The sequence below is a fragment of the Coenobita brevimanus genome, chromosome 25 (assembly GCF_032717465.1).
Source record: "Coenobita brevimanus isolate Jiangsu-jjx chromosome 25, ASM3271746v2, whole genome shotgun sequence".
Lineage (NCBI taxonomy): Eukaryota > Metazoa > Arthropoda > Malacostraca > Decapoda > Coenobitidae > Coenobita > Coenobita brevimanus.
The window spans coordinates 33,135,985-33,153,116 of record NC_136978.1 but is presented as its reverse complement, the minus strand read 5'-3'; the positions used below and the strand labels follow the sequence as shown (position 1 = coordinate 33,153,116).

Sequence of the window (17,132 nt, the reverse complement as noted above, 5' to 3'; positions counted from 1 at the left end):
GATAATGGAGGTGAAATTAATTCTGAAATCTTACAATATGTAAACAATACAATATAAAAAAGGTAAATGTCAGCCTATCATCCAGCATCCAATGGGTTGGTAGAGAGACAAAACAAAAAAGTGTTGCATGTGCTACAATACATTCTCAGTGAAAATTATGCAAGCTGGGATGATTGGATTCCCAGAGTGGAAGCATCAATTAATGGAGCATAAAATGTGTCTACAGAAGACACACCACATTTTATTATCTACAGGACAGACAAAAAACTACCGTATGAAATTCTAGAAGGTGAAAATTTGCCTTCACTCAATTATGAGGATTATCCTAAATTCCATTTACATGAATTCCAGGATATACACAAAAGGGTGAAGAAGCAATTATCGATGTCCAAGGAAAAAATTGATGGAGTCTTTAAATAAAAAGGCAAAAGAATCAACTATGAGCTTAGGAGACATTGTCTATATTATCATTCACACAAGAGACAATAAACTATCACCGAAATTTGAAGGCCCATACAGAGTAATTAAGAAGACAGCAAACAAGGCAGTAATTAGGTCACTGTAGAGTGGCGAAGAAAAACAAATTCATGTTGATCATTTAAAAAGGGTCCCAAAAAATTTAGCCAGCAATTATGGAACCTCAGACACCACGGAAAAAAACGAACACTAACAATGAAATAAACGAGAGGAAATCAATACAAAAATTAATTAATTAAGACCGCATAACAAACAAAAATAGGTGCAACTTTTGCTACAAATCCCACAATACAGTATTTACAGGAGCTAGGTATCGATTTAAACTCCTTCTATAAGTGAAACAACGAGCAAAATTATTGTTCTCCAACAGCCAGTTGTAATGTGCATCATCACTGTCATCGACCTCAGCATGGCTGTATTAGCTAATTAATATGTATATTTTTTCAATAGGTAACGGTGAGGGGACTTATACCATGGCTTCTCATCTATATAGCAAGAGGATCAGCTTGCTTAGACCCTCAACGTATGGTAAGGCAAGAATGCCTCATAGCCCCAAAGGCCTCGACAGCAATCGTGCAAGATATCATGAGTACTGAAATTAGTTTGGACATCTTATATGAAATGCCGGTATGATTGGAGAACATTGCCAAGCCACTGAGAACACTGGAAGCTATGAAAAGTTCTGTTTCAGAAGCTCATTCCACAAAGGAAGTGACTGAAATCATGAAGTTAGCAAATGGAAACTAGAACAAGCTAAAACAACCATGCTCATCATGATCCAAGATAGCCTATCTCATGGAACGGAGGCACTCATGGACATGAACAACATCACACATACATGTGAGAGGCGCGGTTTGTTCGACCTGGATGTTGCGATTATTGGGAATGTTTTTGGATTGGACACAGAGGAAGATCTTCAAGAAATAAACAACAAATTTAATAAGATAGCTCAGGTATTAACATATCAACAGAATCTAGTTGACAGTCAGAACACAGCAATGATGACGATTGTGAAAAATCTCACAAAGGTAGAAGGTATAACTCACCAGAGTGTGGACAAAATAAATGCAATGGAAAGAAACATGTCACTTTTTCAACACCTCTCAGTAATCATGGAACATATTGACGTAATATACCACGTTGAGTACACCGCTTCCCGTTCGATCAGCGAAGTTAAGCAACGTTGGGTCTGGTTAGTACTTGGATGGGTGACCGCCTGGGAACACCAGATGCTCTTGGCATCCCTACGTCAAGTGGGGTTGGTGGAGGATTAGTGCCCCTCCCTGTAAAACAATTAACTTTAAGCCCTTGGCTACCCCGTCTGGGATACATGGCGTCTGGCAATGAATGGAAAAAAAATACTCCAGTTAGACAACACTAGAGCTGGTTATCAAGCTTTGATGAAAGGTATTGCAAATGCTGGTAATGGCAAGATTACCATTACCCTACTTCCAGTTCACGATCTATGTCAAATACAGTAATCAGTCAGGGCATACATAAACATAGTTTGAAGCCTTTATTCCGGGCAGGAATCTCATGCTATATTATCCATACTTAGAAGTTACTCTAACACCAACATCAGTAATAGTTCATGTACCATCCATATCAGATAATCTCACAATCTATCAAATATACCCTTTTCCTTCTAAGAATAATAACACCTTGGTCATCATCAACATCAACAGTGACACAGAACTCATCATGGTCTCCAAAAGACAAGACTCAGTTACTTTCGCTAGTGAATCAATAATTGAACGAAAGTGTTGTACATCCTTACATGATGTTCACCTTTGTCCTGCGTACATTTTCACGTTTCAGCTAACTGGAACAGTTCCTTGTGAAGTGGCTATCAAAAGAAACCATGACATTCATCAGCACTGCAACTTCACATTTGCTCCAGATAAACTCACACATCATCAATGCATTGGACATTCACAGTGTTTCTGCTTCACTTATAACACATCAGTTTTTGTAATTTGTCCAGATACACCGTCTCATACTTCATCATCAGGATTATACATTGCATCTGACTATACTTACACCATCTTTGTCCACCGTAACTGCAAACAATCATTATGCCATCCTTAATCACACACACAAATACTTCCAACCACTACCTGAGATGGATTTAAACATGAGCACAAGTATTAAGTTGACTTCACCTAAGTTTTAAACTATGCAATTATTCAATCAAACAATGAAGCCCTGGGAAGAGTATAAGTATGTTCAATCCATATTATGTGTATAGCCCAGCTCTAGTTGTCTTATATAATCTTCTCCATTGTATTTTGTATATTGCTACTGGTAATGAACAGAATGCAGGCAAGGATTGCAAACTTGTAGTCAGTATTTACGGGAGGAAGAGTAAACATGCAAGTGAGACCTCGTGAGTGAAATGTGTATAATACGTAAACAGTGTAAATTATATATACAGAGAAAAATGATAAGGAAAATTATGGGGTAACATATTATATAATATTAATCTAGTCATGCATAAATGATATACTGATATTCATGTACCCAATCAATATAACACTATAAATATATCTCATATATATATATATATATAGATAGATAGATAGATATAGATAGATAGATAGATATAAATAGATAGATAGATAGATAGATACAGATATAGATATACAGCCAGATAAATAGACAGATGATAATAAGTACATTACATACATACTAGTATAAGTGACTCTTACTTTAGTCTTGGCATGGTACTGTCAATATATTACAATTGCATAAATATATGCGTTTGTCTGTTGTACAAACACGTTTGTGCCAATATATTACTGCAGTATATTATACAATATTCTATATTCAATATTTTACTAACATGTATTTACTTCACTATACATACAATATTTTAATACAATGTATTATATTTCTGCAATATTAATGTCTCTACAATATTGTTATGAATATCATGTATTAGTCGGTTATAATGTAATTAGTTACTACAGGCTGACGTAGGTATGCCAGCTGGGGGGTGACCAAGCGATGTCAGGACTCTTAAAATATCATAACACTAGACCTACATAATAGCTAATAATGTGCACATGTAATATTGAAGTTAGATGAAACTCATGCCTAGGACTAGAGGAAGTGGCATTTGCACATTTTCAGTTAGGAATGCCACACGCAACAAGCTGTGACGCCTGATCAGAAAGTCCACAGGCTCGGGAAGGTTCTACACAACCGTGCCTTATACTTGACACAACCAATCATATACGGGGGAAATGGGAGAGACAGGGCAGAAGGGGTTTTAGGAGAGAAGAGTGACGGCGAGGAGAGTAGGAAGGAGTGAGCAGGTTAGCCAGGAACCGCTCTCACCTCAGTACGCTCTTGTGAGACATATGCAGTATTACTTTTAAGATAATTCCTTTGAAGAAAATAAACTGCACTCAAAACCAAGACTCATCTTTATCTTTCTCCTGCCATCTACGACAAGTACAACGAACGTTCTCTTTCGTAAAACCCCTACAAATCAACACACTGTTACAATAGCCCAGTGATGACTACAATATATTATATCTATAATTTCGATATATTATAAATGTAAAAGGATAGATAGATAGATAGACTGATAGATACAGATGGAGATAGATAGATAGATATATTGATGGATAGAGATATAAGCATAAATGAAAATAGTTTTGCTGCAAACTAAATAACATAAACTGTTTCTCTGGGACTTACTCCATCACTCTCCGGAACTACCCTGCATGCCCTCACTTTACACGACAGCCCTACACACACCTCACCTTTCCACTGCTTTAATCAGCTCCTCAGCAGTTTGAGGTGTTGGTGGCTGCCTGGGAAGATTGAGAGAAGCAATGAGGCTGCCGCGATATGCCGTGCCCACCACCACACCAAATATTAGCCAAGACCCCACCAGGATGTAGTTAGACCGACTGGATGAGTGGCCATCAAACAGACCCTGACCCAGAAAGCTGCCCACCATCTCCACCACCACCGACCCAGAGCTCAGTCGTCCATGTTTACTCTGCCACACCTCTGTTCTGGTAATCTGGACAAAATATGAATGATGCAGCAATATTTATGACATCTTAGTGTTAATTTATCTACTCGTACTTCGCCAGCATGGGGAAGTAAATTTTAACTCTCCTTCTCCTTTCAAGGAAGGGATCCGATCCTGCAGTGGACGAAGTATGGATTCATCAGACAGTGTTCTTAACCTCTCCAGTACAAGGATGTAGTTTTTATTTGTAAACTTGTTACCACCTGTCTTGTGCATAAAATCTGAGGTGGCAGTTCCCGGTCATGGCTTTATGGGAAGGTTCATGGTTTCTAACAGGATTTAGCCAACTTATTTTCCGTTGGTAGAAAGATAACAACCAACTTGCCTTACCTCACTAACTCGAGTTTTACACACACTAGACATGAGAGTGGGAAGACGTGCCTCCACGTTGCTACACACTGGGCCAATCTCGGCCAGAAATGGTTATACCTAAAAAGTATCTTTATATGAGTCAAACTCTGTACTAGGTCCAACTAAATAGTGTTCTAATATAAAAGAGGAAGTTTGAGTAAAAGTGTTATTCCAATAACACAATACAACGAAGTAGCAGAAATGCTGAACAAGCAAATCAGCTGTTCAGTGTTGACTGTTTTGTCTACGACGTAGACGAATGCAAAACTTTAAGTAGAAGCTTTCTGTTAGTACCACAATATGACCACCATCTTTAGCAAAACAAATTTGGAAGCAGAACCCTAAAACAGTACACCTAGTTGCGCCTATACACCATTAGGACACCTGGGTCTCACAGACCCAGGTGTTAGAAAAAAAAAAAAACTTGTGTTTTATTTACTGAATCCTTGACAAATCTACAACCTTTTTGGTTCAATTTACTATGCAATAATGAATATACAATTAAAATTAACATATTTAAACCATTTTAGGCAAATTTTTGAAAAAAATCTTTACAATTTTTGTTTACATGGACCCAGTAAGAAAAGAAACGACACAATGCTGCTCGCACTGGTGTCAAAGCTAGTGGCATGAAGGGTCTTCGTGGTGTGGAGAGGGCATTTCACAGGTTGAAAAAATTTGCATCACACAACAGTAAATTTCAGCTCCCCTTATCCAGTACACCTGGGTCTCACAGACCCGACCACGACTTTAATGTGTTATACACCAAAACAGAAGGAGACCTGGAAAACCACACAGCCACCTTTAGCATCGGCAACCAAGCTTAGGAAGCTATTGAGAAGGACAGGGGTCCCTGGCATATAGTAGCTGCTAAACCAGTAAGTGGCAAAAAGTGGCCGGGTCTCTCAGACCCAGGTGTACTGTTTGGATAAAGGGAGAAAGTAGGATGATGATTCCTGCCAGGAACTGGTGGAATGGAGACACATAATAAGCTGGTAGAGCAAGTGTACATATTAGAGAAAGCATTTCAGAGCGAAATAGATGAAATGAAAAAATACCAAAAAATGCTAACTCATGGAAAAAGAGTATTTCAAAAATGGATAAAAAGATGCCTAACACAAGAGGAACTGGGATTGCCAAAAGAAATGAGGGAGGAGGCAAGAACAGAGAATGAGGGAAGATCAGAGAAAAACACTTTTTTATATACCATATATATAAAAATTGGATTGCAGGTTCAAAAGAAGGTAGTAGACCCAAGTCATGACAAGTATGTAAACAAGATAATTAAGTTGATGTACTCTAATGTAAATGGAATGGTATCTAAATTACTAGAAATGAATTATTATATTAACCCGTGCCGTCCCGAGGACGTACTTCCACGTCCTCACGTTTTGTCACGGCTAATCCCGAGGACGTACTTCAACGTCCTGCAATTGCAAGGTTCATAATTTCCACAATTTTCAATTTTCGCGAGTCATTTTTGGTACGTATACACGGGACACCTGCCTCAACAAGATGCCAGGCAGAGACAATGCCTTACCCAGCATGACCTCCTCCCCCCCCTTGCATGCCCTTTTCTCAGCAATTCACCTGTTATCAGTGACCTGGCCAGTATAGCCATGTCATGCCACGGTACGAAATTCAGGGCCAGAGTGATTCCCCAATCAATGACAATGTGGAGGACAAACTTTACATAGCTTTAGAGGAAGAAACAGTTAGAAATGATGATCAGGTAATGTGGCAAAAAAAGGTCAGGTATTAGCGAGTGAAACAATGCTTATAATGCCTATATTACTGCTTGAAAACCAATATACTTTTGTACTACATATAAATTCGTAACAGTAGATAAATAAATACCGTTTATGAGTGGTGTGAAATAGTTATCCTCCCATAGAACTCGTTTTCTTTGGCGCCAGCCTGATAGAAAACCCAGTAAAGTAAGGAGGCTCTCCTACCTGTAATGAGTATTTTAAACCTCAGGTGAGCGATTTCTCTATGAATTTTCGATGTTTCTCACCAAAAGCGAAAGTTTTAGCAAAAAAAAAAAAGGTCAAAAATTGCCCGGGATTGGGGGGTACCAGTGGTCAAAAAGTGGCCGGGACTGGGCGGGTTAAAGAAAAGGAACCACATATTGTTTGCTTAACTGATACAAAATTAACATCAAGGATATCAAACAATACCCTAAACCTAGAGGAATACAATATATGGAGAAGAGATAGGAACTTAAAAAAGGAGGAGGAATTATGGTATTAACAAAGAAAAATCTGCAGGTCAAAGAAATAGAACTAGATGTACTCTCACAAATAGAACTGATCACAGTAGAGATTAGTACTTCTGAAGGGAAAGTAACGCCACGCAGATCATACATTTGGGAAAAAGGCGAATATGAAGACGTGGCAGAGAACACAATTCAAAGTTTAAGAGCATTACTATATGCAATGGAGAAGAAATCTGAAAGACTTATACTAACTGGATATTTCAGTACAATATAAATTGGAATAATCTAGATATAAAAAGCCAGGAAAGCTGTTGGGACCACAAGCTCCTGGACATTGTGCAGGAGATTTTCCGAAAACATGTAAAAGAAAGCAACAGAAAACCCCACTGTAGGGGGTCACCTTAACGTGGTGGTGGGGCTTGAAGCGTGGTTGGCAGTGCCACCTACTTGGGAGGCATGCCTACCTTTGTAGGGTTCGGCATTTGTCGGTCTCGTGGACCAAGCACCCCCTACATCACTGGTGGAGGAGGCCTACTGCCATCTAGCGTGGGACTGTTGCCTCCCCACGTGTTTGCCGTGCGTGGCGTCCCGTAATGCTGGGAGACGGGAGTCCTGGAGGCTGAGCGATGCTGCATGGTGCTCCCTGCTGCTAGCAATACACCTCTTTGGTCCCTTATTCTGGCTAGATGGGTGCCCTGGTTGGGCCCGACCAGGTCAATCGGCTGGTCACTAGCTAGCCATCCAGGCTAGTCACCTAGTGGCTTTAGGGTCAAGCGGGCACTGGGGGACCTGGTGGCTCCTATCATCCTGAAGTCACCCTTGTCAGGGTCCCTTGGTGGTTACCTGCGTATACTTTCCCACTACCTCTGGGGTCGCCGGTGGTGTTTTCCCTGGCAAATGGCCTCCCCTTGTTGGGCTCCATGGTGGGTGGAGGAATGAAGGTGGTTATTATTATAAATATGGCTCAGTACACCATTCCTGCAGCTGACGACCCTGGTTCCGTCCCTGACCATCCTTCATAGTCTCCCTCCTGTGTGCCACCTGTGCCTCTGGCTGGTGAGGCCCATATTGCCACCCTGGAACCATGCCTGCCTGGTTCCAGTGGTTTGCAGTCAGTGGCCACTACAAAGAAGAAGAGCCGGCAACAGACAACATCTTGTGGACATGCCCGTGAGGTCCTGCCGGGTGTCTTTGAGAGGGTTGATTTCCCAAGGTACTACACCATTCTTACTTTGGATGGTCAGCCTATTGGGAATCTGGACATTTTTACTGTTCATCGGCGCATTATGTCAATCTGTGGGAGAGAGCCGAAGATTTCACCTCACAGGGATGGTAGCCTCCTAGTGGAGGTTACATCCCCTGAAGAGGGTTCCCGGCTGGCTGCCCAGTGTAAGGACCCAGATGCGCTGTTCACTTGTGTTCCTCATGCCTTTTTCAATCATAGTCGAGGTGTTGTTTTCTCCAAAGACTTACTGCGTTACAGTGAAGAGAAGCTGCTTAAAGAACTCCAGGTCCACAGGGTTGTTAAAGTGGAGAGGTTTCGGAAGAAGGTTGATGATGTTCTTACCCCAACTACATCCTTGTTGCTGATGTTCGACTGTACTGTTCTCCCTTCATCCATCAAGGTGGCTTGGTTGTCCCTTAGGGTCAAACCCTTTGTACCAAATCCACGATGCTGCTACCACTGTCAGATGTACGGGCATGTTGGGCGAGTCTGTCGTCGTTTGCAACAGGGCCTCCCAGTGGTGTGTGTCAGTTGTGGGGCATCCACTCATGCAGGACAGGACTGTCCTGGACCTGTTTGTTCTTTGCACTGTGGTGAGGCACATCCTGCTTCATCTAAAGACTGTGCCTGGTTTTGCTTGGAGAAGGAGATCCTCTCATCCGTAATCGTGAAAAAAAAAAGCTTTGCTGAAGCCAGGAGTAGAGCCATGTCATCTGTTTTCCATAACGGAGTGTCTTATGCATCAGTTTTGTCCGGTCATAGCCGTCCTCGTCGTCCTGTCCAGCAGCAGACCCGAGTTCCTCCTGTTGTGTCAGCTCCTATGCCTTCATCTGTTGATTCCATGCCAGTGCAACAATCTCCCGCACTTGAGACGGTTGCCACTACAGTTCAAGACTCGACCTCTACATCTATGGTATCCCCTGGTAGTCATGGTGCACATTCTTCATTCGCTAAATGTCATCGTGGTTCCTCAGAATCTTTGAGTCTTGAAGTTCCTCCAAGCAAGGTGTCGGTCGTGGAGTCCACATCCTCTGTAGTTAGTCCATCTGTGCAACAGCCCTCGGACCCTGCTCCTGGGTCTTCAGGGGCTTCTGGGGTGTCAGGTCAGTCTGGCACCTCTTCCTCTGGGGTATCGAATGTTCCTCCTCCGGTTACCTCAGAGGATCCTGTCCTGCCCCCTCCATGTTTGGAGGCCATGACCCCAATCCCTCCTGCTCGACCTCTTGGTTCAGTGGGGGCCCCGGGCAGGGTTTGGAGTAGCACTTCCACTCCTGCTGGGCAGCGACAGGTGTCTGTGAAGTCTCCCAACTCTTCGCAGACCCCAGGCCCTCGTTCAAGCCATGCTGAGCCCGTGATAAGCCCCTTAGTGGGCATATCCGCATTCCCAAGAAGATTGTCTCCCAGGGTCGTTCAGTGGTTTCCACTAAGTGACCCTTTCTTTTGTGTATATAGTTCCTCCATTTTAATATTTTTAGTATTTTTTCATGGTTTTTTGTTTGTCCCTCTCTCCTGCCCCTTTTTATTTCAATAGTTTTAATGGCTAATATTATTCAATGGAACTGCCATGGTTTACGAGCAAACTGGGACTCCGTTGGCTTCTGGCTGAGTATTCACCTGTGTGTGTTTGCCTACAAGAGACAATGGTTGGTGATGCTGCGCCTCCCAGTCCACCTGGTTACCAGGTTTTTTATTCAGATCCTCTTCCTGGACAGGGTCATGGTGGGGGTGTGGCTATTCCAGTATGCAGTGACATACCTTTCACTGCTGTGAGTCTTAACACTCCACTGCAGGCTGTATTCTCCAGATATTCCTTCCCCGTCGTTATACTGTGTGCTCTTTGTACCTCCCTCCTAGTGCCACTATTGAGAGGGTTGATCTTGAAAACCTTATTCGTGCACTTCCCTCACCCTATTTCTTGCTGGCCGACATGAGCAGTCATCCCCTGTGGGGTGGCTCCACAGCTGATGCTAGATGTACTATGTTAGCCTCCATTGTGGAGGATGTGGACCTGTACATTTTAAATTCTGGTGAAGTTACTTACTTCCATAGTCAAATGGGTATTTTTACTGCTATTGATTTGTCTCTGTGCTCTGCAGGGGTAGCCCTGAATTTTACATGGGCTGTGTTACCGGACTTACATGGCAGTGACCACTTCCCTATTTTATTAAGATCGACACAGAGTGAGCCTCGGCATCGTCTTCCCCACTGGCGCTTGTATAAGGTGGTCTGGCCGGTTTTTGAGGAGCTGTGTTCCCCAAGCTGATGTGTGGAGGATTTTGTCAGCACTGATGCTTCTGTTGAGTATTTCACAGACTTACTACACTCGGCGGCACTGCAGAGTATTCCGAGAACAGCTGGTCACTTTCCTTGCCATCCAGTTCCCTGGTGGACTGATGAGTGTGCTTCTGCTGTTTGGGCTAAACGGGCTGCTTTCTCCCGACTTCGTCATCACCGAGGTGACCCTGGTTACTTAGCGCCATATAGGAGGGCCCGAGCTCATGCCCGGCGGGTTATGAAGGAGGCTAGGAGGAAGTCTTGGCCGTCATTTGTTTCTTCAATTTCTTCACAGACTCCTCTCACGAAAGTGTGGAAACGGGTGAGGAAGATTTCAGGGAAATTTCCCGTTCCCTCTCCTCCTGTTTTATCTCGTGCAGGTGTGGTGGTGGCTCATTCTTCGTCTGTTGCCGAGATATTTGCAGCTCATTTTGCTAATGTCTCTAGGAAGGACACCTCATCCCTGTCGGCACGCCGCTGACGGCACCTGGAATCTTTGGGCATTAGTTTTCCATCTACTGCGGAGGAGTTGTATAATATTGCTTTTTCTGCTTCTGAACTTCAGATGGCATTGTCGCAGTGTCGCAACTCGTCTCCAGGCTTGGATGATGTCCCATATGCCTTCTTACACCACTTGCCTGATGCAGCCCTTCATTTTCTGTTGTCACTGTATAACAGAATATGGTGCACTGGTGGGTTTCCAGCCTCATGGGGTGTTGCTGTGGTTCTCCCCATCCCTAAGCCGGGTAAGGATCACTTGCAGGCCACTAATTATCGCCCTATCTCACTGACATCTTGCCTTTGTAAGGTCCTCGAAAAGATGGTGAATAGTCGGCTCATGTGGTACTTAGAGAAGGGTGGTTACTTGTCTCCAGTCCAGTGTGGGTTTCGGAAGATGCGGTCGACCACAGATGCTCTCCTTTCTTTAGAATCTTCCATCTGCCAGGCTTTTGCAACTAACCAGCATCATATCACAGTGTTCTTTGATTTGGAGAAGGCGTATGACACTTCCTGGCGTCATGGTATATTACAATCTCTTTATGAGTTTGGTCTCTGTGGGCGACTCCCCACTTTTATCTGGGAGTTTTTATCAAATCGTTTTATTCGGGTCTGAGTCGGGAGCGAGCTGTCTACTGCACGTCCCCTTGAGGATGGTGTGCCACAAGGGAGCATACTAAGTGTTACCCTTTTTGCAGTGGCAATTAACAGCATTATTTCTGTGCTCCCTGATGGTGTTCGTGGCTCTCTCTATGTATAATTTATCAATCTCTGTCACTGCCTCACAGATTTCAATGGCAGAAAGGAGGATGCAGATGGCTCTCAACCATGTCTCTAGATGGGCTGATGAACGAGGTTTTCGATTTTCCTTCAAGAAGACCATTGCCATGCATTTTTGCCGAGTTCGTGGAGTCCACCCTGACCCAAACCTTTTTTTAGATGGGCGTCGTATTTCGTGTTTAAAGGAATCCCGGTTTTTAGGGCTGATTTTTGACAGTCGGTTGACTTGGGTCCTTCACTTGAGGTACGTAAAAGCTGAGTGTCTCAGAGCATTGGGTCTCTTGAAAGTTTTATCGCACACATACTGGGGAGCTGATCGCAAGACCCTCCTCCTCTTGCATCAGTCTCTGATTTTATCCAAACTTCATTATGGATGTGAAGTTTATTCCTCTGCCTCAGAAGCCTGGCTTCATATTTTAGATTACATACATCATGCTGGTGTTCGTCTCGCCACTGGGGCATTCCGATCTTCCCCAATTTCGAGTTTGTTGACTGATGCTGGTGTCCTTCCTCTAGACTTGCTCCGCTCTTCCCTTTTGATGCGATGTTGGTATCGCTTATCTCGTCTCCCAGACTCTGTGCCCTTTGTCAAGGTCTCTCAAGATTCTCGGTCACCTATTTTTGCCACTCCACCATCCTTTCCAAAGCCCTTTGGTTTCAGGGTGCAGTCAGTTATGTCTAGCTTCTCTGTTCCTTTGTGCCGATCACTCCCCACCGTGTCCCGAGGGTGGGCTACTGGCTTCTCCCTAGGGTGATATTTTGTTGTTTCTTCTCATCCAGTAAGGCCTCTCTTCCTTCTCAGGTTTTATTTTCTCTGTTTTTAGAGCATGCCTCTTCTCATGGGGACTCCATACCAGTTTATACTGATGGATCTAAGTCTGATGCGGGTGTGGGCTTTGGTATGGTGTTTCCCACCTTCTGTCAAGGTGGGAGCCTCCCTGTGACTGCTTCTGTTTTTACGGCTGAGCTGACTGCTATTTTATTTGCCCTTCAGATTCTCTTCACGCTCCCCCACACTGCTTTTACTGTTTTTAGTGACTCACGAAGTGCTCTTTCTGCAATGGAGTCTTTTAATCCCTCTCATCCTTTGGTTTTATCCATTTTAGAGTGGCTTTTACTTTTAGGGCGTCATGGACGTCGTGTAGATTTCTGTTGGGTTCCAGCTCATGTAGGAGTGGCAGGGAATGAACGAGCTGATCACCTGGCCAAGGCAGCAGCGGCTCGTCCCCCTCTTGCACAGTCCCCTCTGTATCATCTGCCTGCTGCAGATATGCGCTCCTTTATTGCCTTCAGGGTTTGGTGCTGTTGGCAGGAGCATTGGGATGCTGTGGGTGCCAATAACTTGTGCTCGATTTGCCAGAAGGTGGGCTCATTCAGTTACCAGGGCTTCCCTCATCAATGGGAGACTGCTTTGTGCCAACTCCGCATTGGGCAAACCCGTTTCTCTCACGGTTTTTTAATGGAGAGGGCTCCTCCACCATTCTGTGATAACTGTCTGGTTCCCTTGACTGTTTGGCACCTGTTGGTGGAGTGCCCTAGTCTTGAGGATTTGCGTCGTCGGTTCCTCTCTGACCACCAAACGGATGGTGGTGTGTATCATCTTTCCTACATGCTTGGGGAGGATGCCTGTGTCTTGGGAGGGGCAACCCTCTCCTTTGTGAAGGAGGCAGGACTTCTTAAGGATATTTAGAATTTCTCCTTTTTTATTTTGTGGCTTATCCTCTGCTTTTTGTTTTTGCTTTTTACTTCTTTGTTATACGGCGGCATATGACCCTGGCAGTTGCGCCGCCATGATTATTAGGAAAAAAAAAAAAAAAAAAAAGCACCAGAAAAAGAGGACCTGACGCACCATCAGTACTAAATCTTATATTTACGAGGAAAGAAAATATTGGCAATATTGTGTATCACCCTCCATTTGGGAAAAGTGACCATGCAGTATCAAATTACAATTTCAGGATTGCATATGACATAGTTAATAGTAATTAAAGTTACTAAAAGAGTCTTAACTACAAAAAGTGCTGCTCTCATGACCTAAAACAATACTTCTTAGAAATAGATTGGGAAAAAGAGCTTAGAGGACAATATTAAAATGTTATATATAGAAAATTCTGTGAACGTTATGAAATAAGAGTCCGAAATCGCATCCCACCAAACAAAGAAGCAGAAAAGAAAATAAAGAAATGGTTCAATAAAGAATGTAAGAGATCAAAAGAAAAAACGAGACTTGTTGTGGAACAGCTACAGAAGACACAATAGTGAAACGGCATATAACAACTATAAACAGGCCAGAAACGAATACTCAAAAATAATGAGAGAAGCCCCAAAACAGTTAAAGGAGGACATCATAAACAAAAGTAGTGATCAACCGAAGCTATTTTACAGCTACATGCAGAGCAAAACCAAAGTAAAAGATAAAATACAATCCACTACGGATGAAGGGATCCTCTATACCAGGGGTTCCCAACCTGGGGTAAATTACCCCAAGTGGGGTAATTTGGTCTTTTGTGAAGGGTAATGGGGGAGGTAATAAAAAAAAAAAATCTAAAAATCATACCAGTTATGATAGACTTTCAGACCTATACTAAAATTCAGAGATGAATGTTTAAAGTCATGTTTATTTGGTATCAGTGTTAATAATAAAAATAAATTACTCCTTGCAATAACTCTCTTGGTTTTAGCCTAACCTTTAATTAAGTCCTACATTCAAACTAAAATCTAGGCATCAAAATGTTAAGCAGCTAAAATGCAATTGTGGAAACATAAGCAATGAGGGGTAATGAGTGAAGGGAGGTGTGGAAAATGGGGTAATGGGTAAATAAAGGTTGGGAACCCCTGCTCTATACACAAAAGAAAGATAATTGTGAATCAGTAAATAAGAATTTCCAATCAGTTTTTACAAAATAAATTAATTTTGGGAGGAATGATATGGAACATGCATGCCCAAACATAACACCAGATATGCAAATATCAGAAAAAATAATGTAAGAGGAATTTAGTAAATTAGACAAAGGAAAAGCAAATGCTCCTGACGAAATTTCATGTTGTGCAAAGGAGTTAAGTAGACCATTATCGATAATATTCAAGGACTCCTTGGGTCAAGGTAAACTATCTGATATTTGGAAGAAAGTAAACATTGTTCCCTTATTCAAGAAAGGGCATAGACAAAATCCACTCAACTACCGACCAGTATCACTAAACAGTGTTGTAAGATACTGGAAAAGTTGATAAGAAAAGTTTGGGTAAACCATCTAGAACACAATATGATAATAGAAAGGCAATTTGGTTTCAGAAAGGGACAATCATGTGTTATTAATCTATTGAGCTACTATGACAGAGTTGCAGGAACATTACAGAAAAGATAAGGATGGGTGGACAGTAGGCTATCTATCTAGATTTCAAGAAAGCATTTGAAAGAGTACCACGCCAAAGACTTTTATGGAAACTGTATCATCAAGGATGAATCCGAGGCAAACTGTACTGTTGGATGCAAGATTTTCTCAGAAAAAGGGAAATGAGAACAGTACTAAGAGGAAATTAATCATCATAGAGGGAAGTGACCAGCGGAGTTCCACAGGACTCAGTGCTGGCATCAGTTGTGTTTTTAGTGCATATAAATGATATAGATAGTAACATTGGAAATGAAAGGTATTTAAATATGTTTGCTGATGATGCAAAAATAAAAAGGAGAATTACTATCTCAGGCTCTTGTAAAGAGCTACAAGAAGAATTAAATAAACTTCATGAATGGAGTATTACATGGCAAATGGAATTCGATGTGGACAAGTGTCATGTTATAAAGTATGGTAAAAGTGGGAAAAGACCAGATTGGGATTATAAGTTAGGAAGTAAAACCCTACACTTATCAGAAAGAGAGAAGGACTTAGGTGTGATTATCAATAACAGACTATCACTGGCTGACCACATAAGTGAGAAGGTATGGAACATGTATATACTGCTTGCAAATGTGAGAATAGCATTCAGAAACATAAATGAGGACATGGTGAGGAAGTTAATAACATCTTTCATCAGACCAACCCTGGAGTATGCATCAGTAGTCTGGAATCCTAATCTCAAGAAACACATTGATAAGATCGAAAAAGTTCAATGGGCCACTACAAGATGCGTACCAAGCTTAAGGAATCAAAGCTATGAAGAAAGACTAGAAAAACTGACTCTGCCAACACTACAGGAGGGATGGAAACGAGGAGACATTATTATGATATATAAATGCATATCAGGGCTGAGTGCAAGAGGGGCCAATGCCAAAAATTGTCCATGTGGAGATAAGGGTGCCAGGGAGCTTGTATAATATACCTGTAGGTCTTTCAGTGCTACAAAGGCCAATGTCGTCAAAGTCTTATGGGGGATGCTATAGGCTAAAAGAACTAGAAAGTGGACCACAGAAACTTGTGCCTAAATAACTGAAGGACCTGACTGATCTCCTTCCTCTGATTTCTGCTGGAAGTAGACATTTCTACAGGAGCTTACAGGCAGCAGATGGTGTAGATGATGATTATTTAAATGATGACCGTAATTTCTCAATAGTCTTTAAATACTGAAAATTGACTGTCTTAAAATTTTAGATCTGGCTAGTGTTTAAATTCAGGAATGATTTTTATGGAAAATATATATATAATTTTCACATTTTTGTTTATAACAATGGAAATAATAACTGTTAGAAGGAAATTACACTAAGGTAAATTTAATATTCAGTTAAAAACATGTAACAATAACTTGATTTTAAAAATGTGCTAATTATTACCGAATATGAAAAAATTATCAGTGTCATAGGAAAATATTTTTTACATATATATACATATATTTTTTGTCACAATGCAAAGCAGCTTTTAGATACTGAAAAAGGCATTATGTTATTGTTACATGGCTTAAACAACAATAAAAAAATTACTTTTATGTCTGTTCTACTTAGCTGAATTTTAGTAAACTCCGCAGACTTTGAAATGCATTTTTCTCAAAACCTCATTTTTTGACACTGACTCTTCTTGAACTCAGTATATATATATATATATATATATATATATATATATATATATATATATTAAAACAGAAGAACAAAGAAAGGAAAATTAAAAAAAAAAAAAAAAACATACTCCATATCTCACATGCCCTCCATTCATTAAAAATCTGCAATAGTTGGACATGAATTGCTGAGGGTTGAAGTTTGAGGGAAAACCAACCTGGGGAAGGGAGTTGCAAAGAGAAGTTAGTCAGGGAAGAAATGAATTCAGATTAACTTACCC

At 41.6% G+C, this 17,132-nt stretch overlaps 1 pseudogene; it reads left to right on the top strand.

Annotated features, from left to right (window-relative positions):
• The first annotated feature begins 1,599 nt into the window (after nucleotides 1-1,599).
• Nucleotides 1,600-1,720, top strand: LOC145393892 (5S ribosomal RNA; annotated as a pseudogene).
• The last annotated feature ends 15,412 nt before the right edge of the window (nucleotides 1,721-17,132 follow it).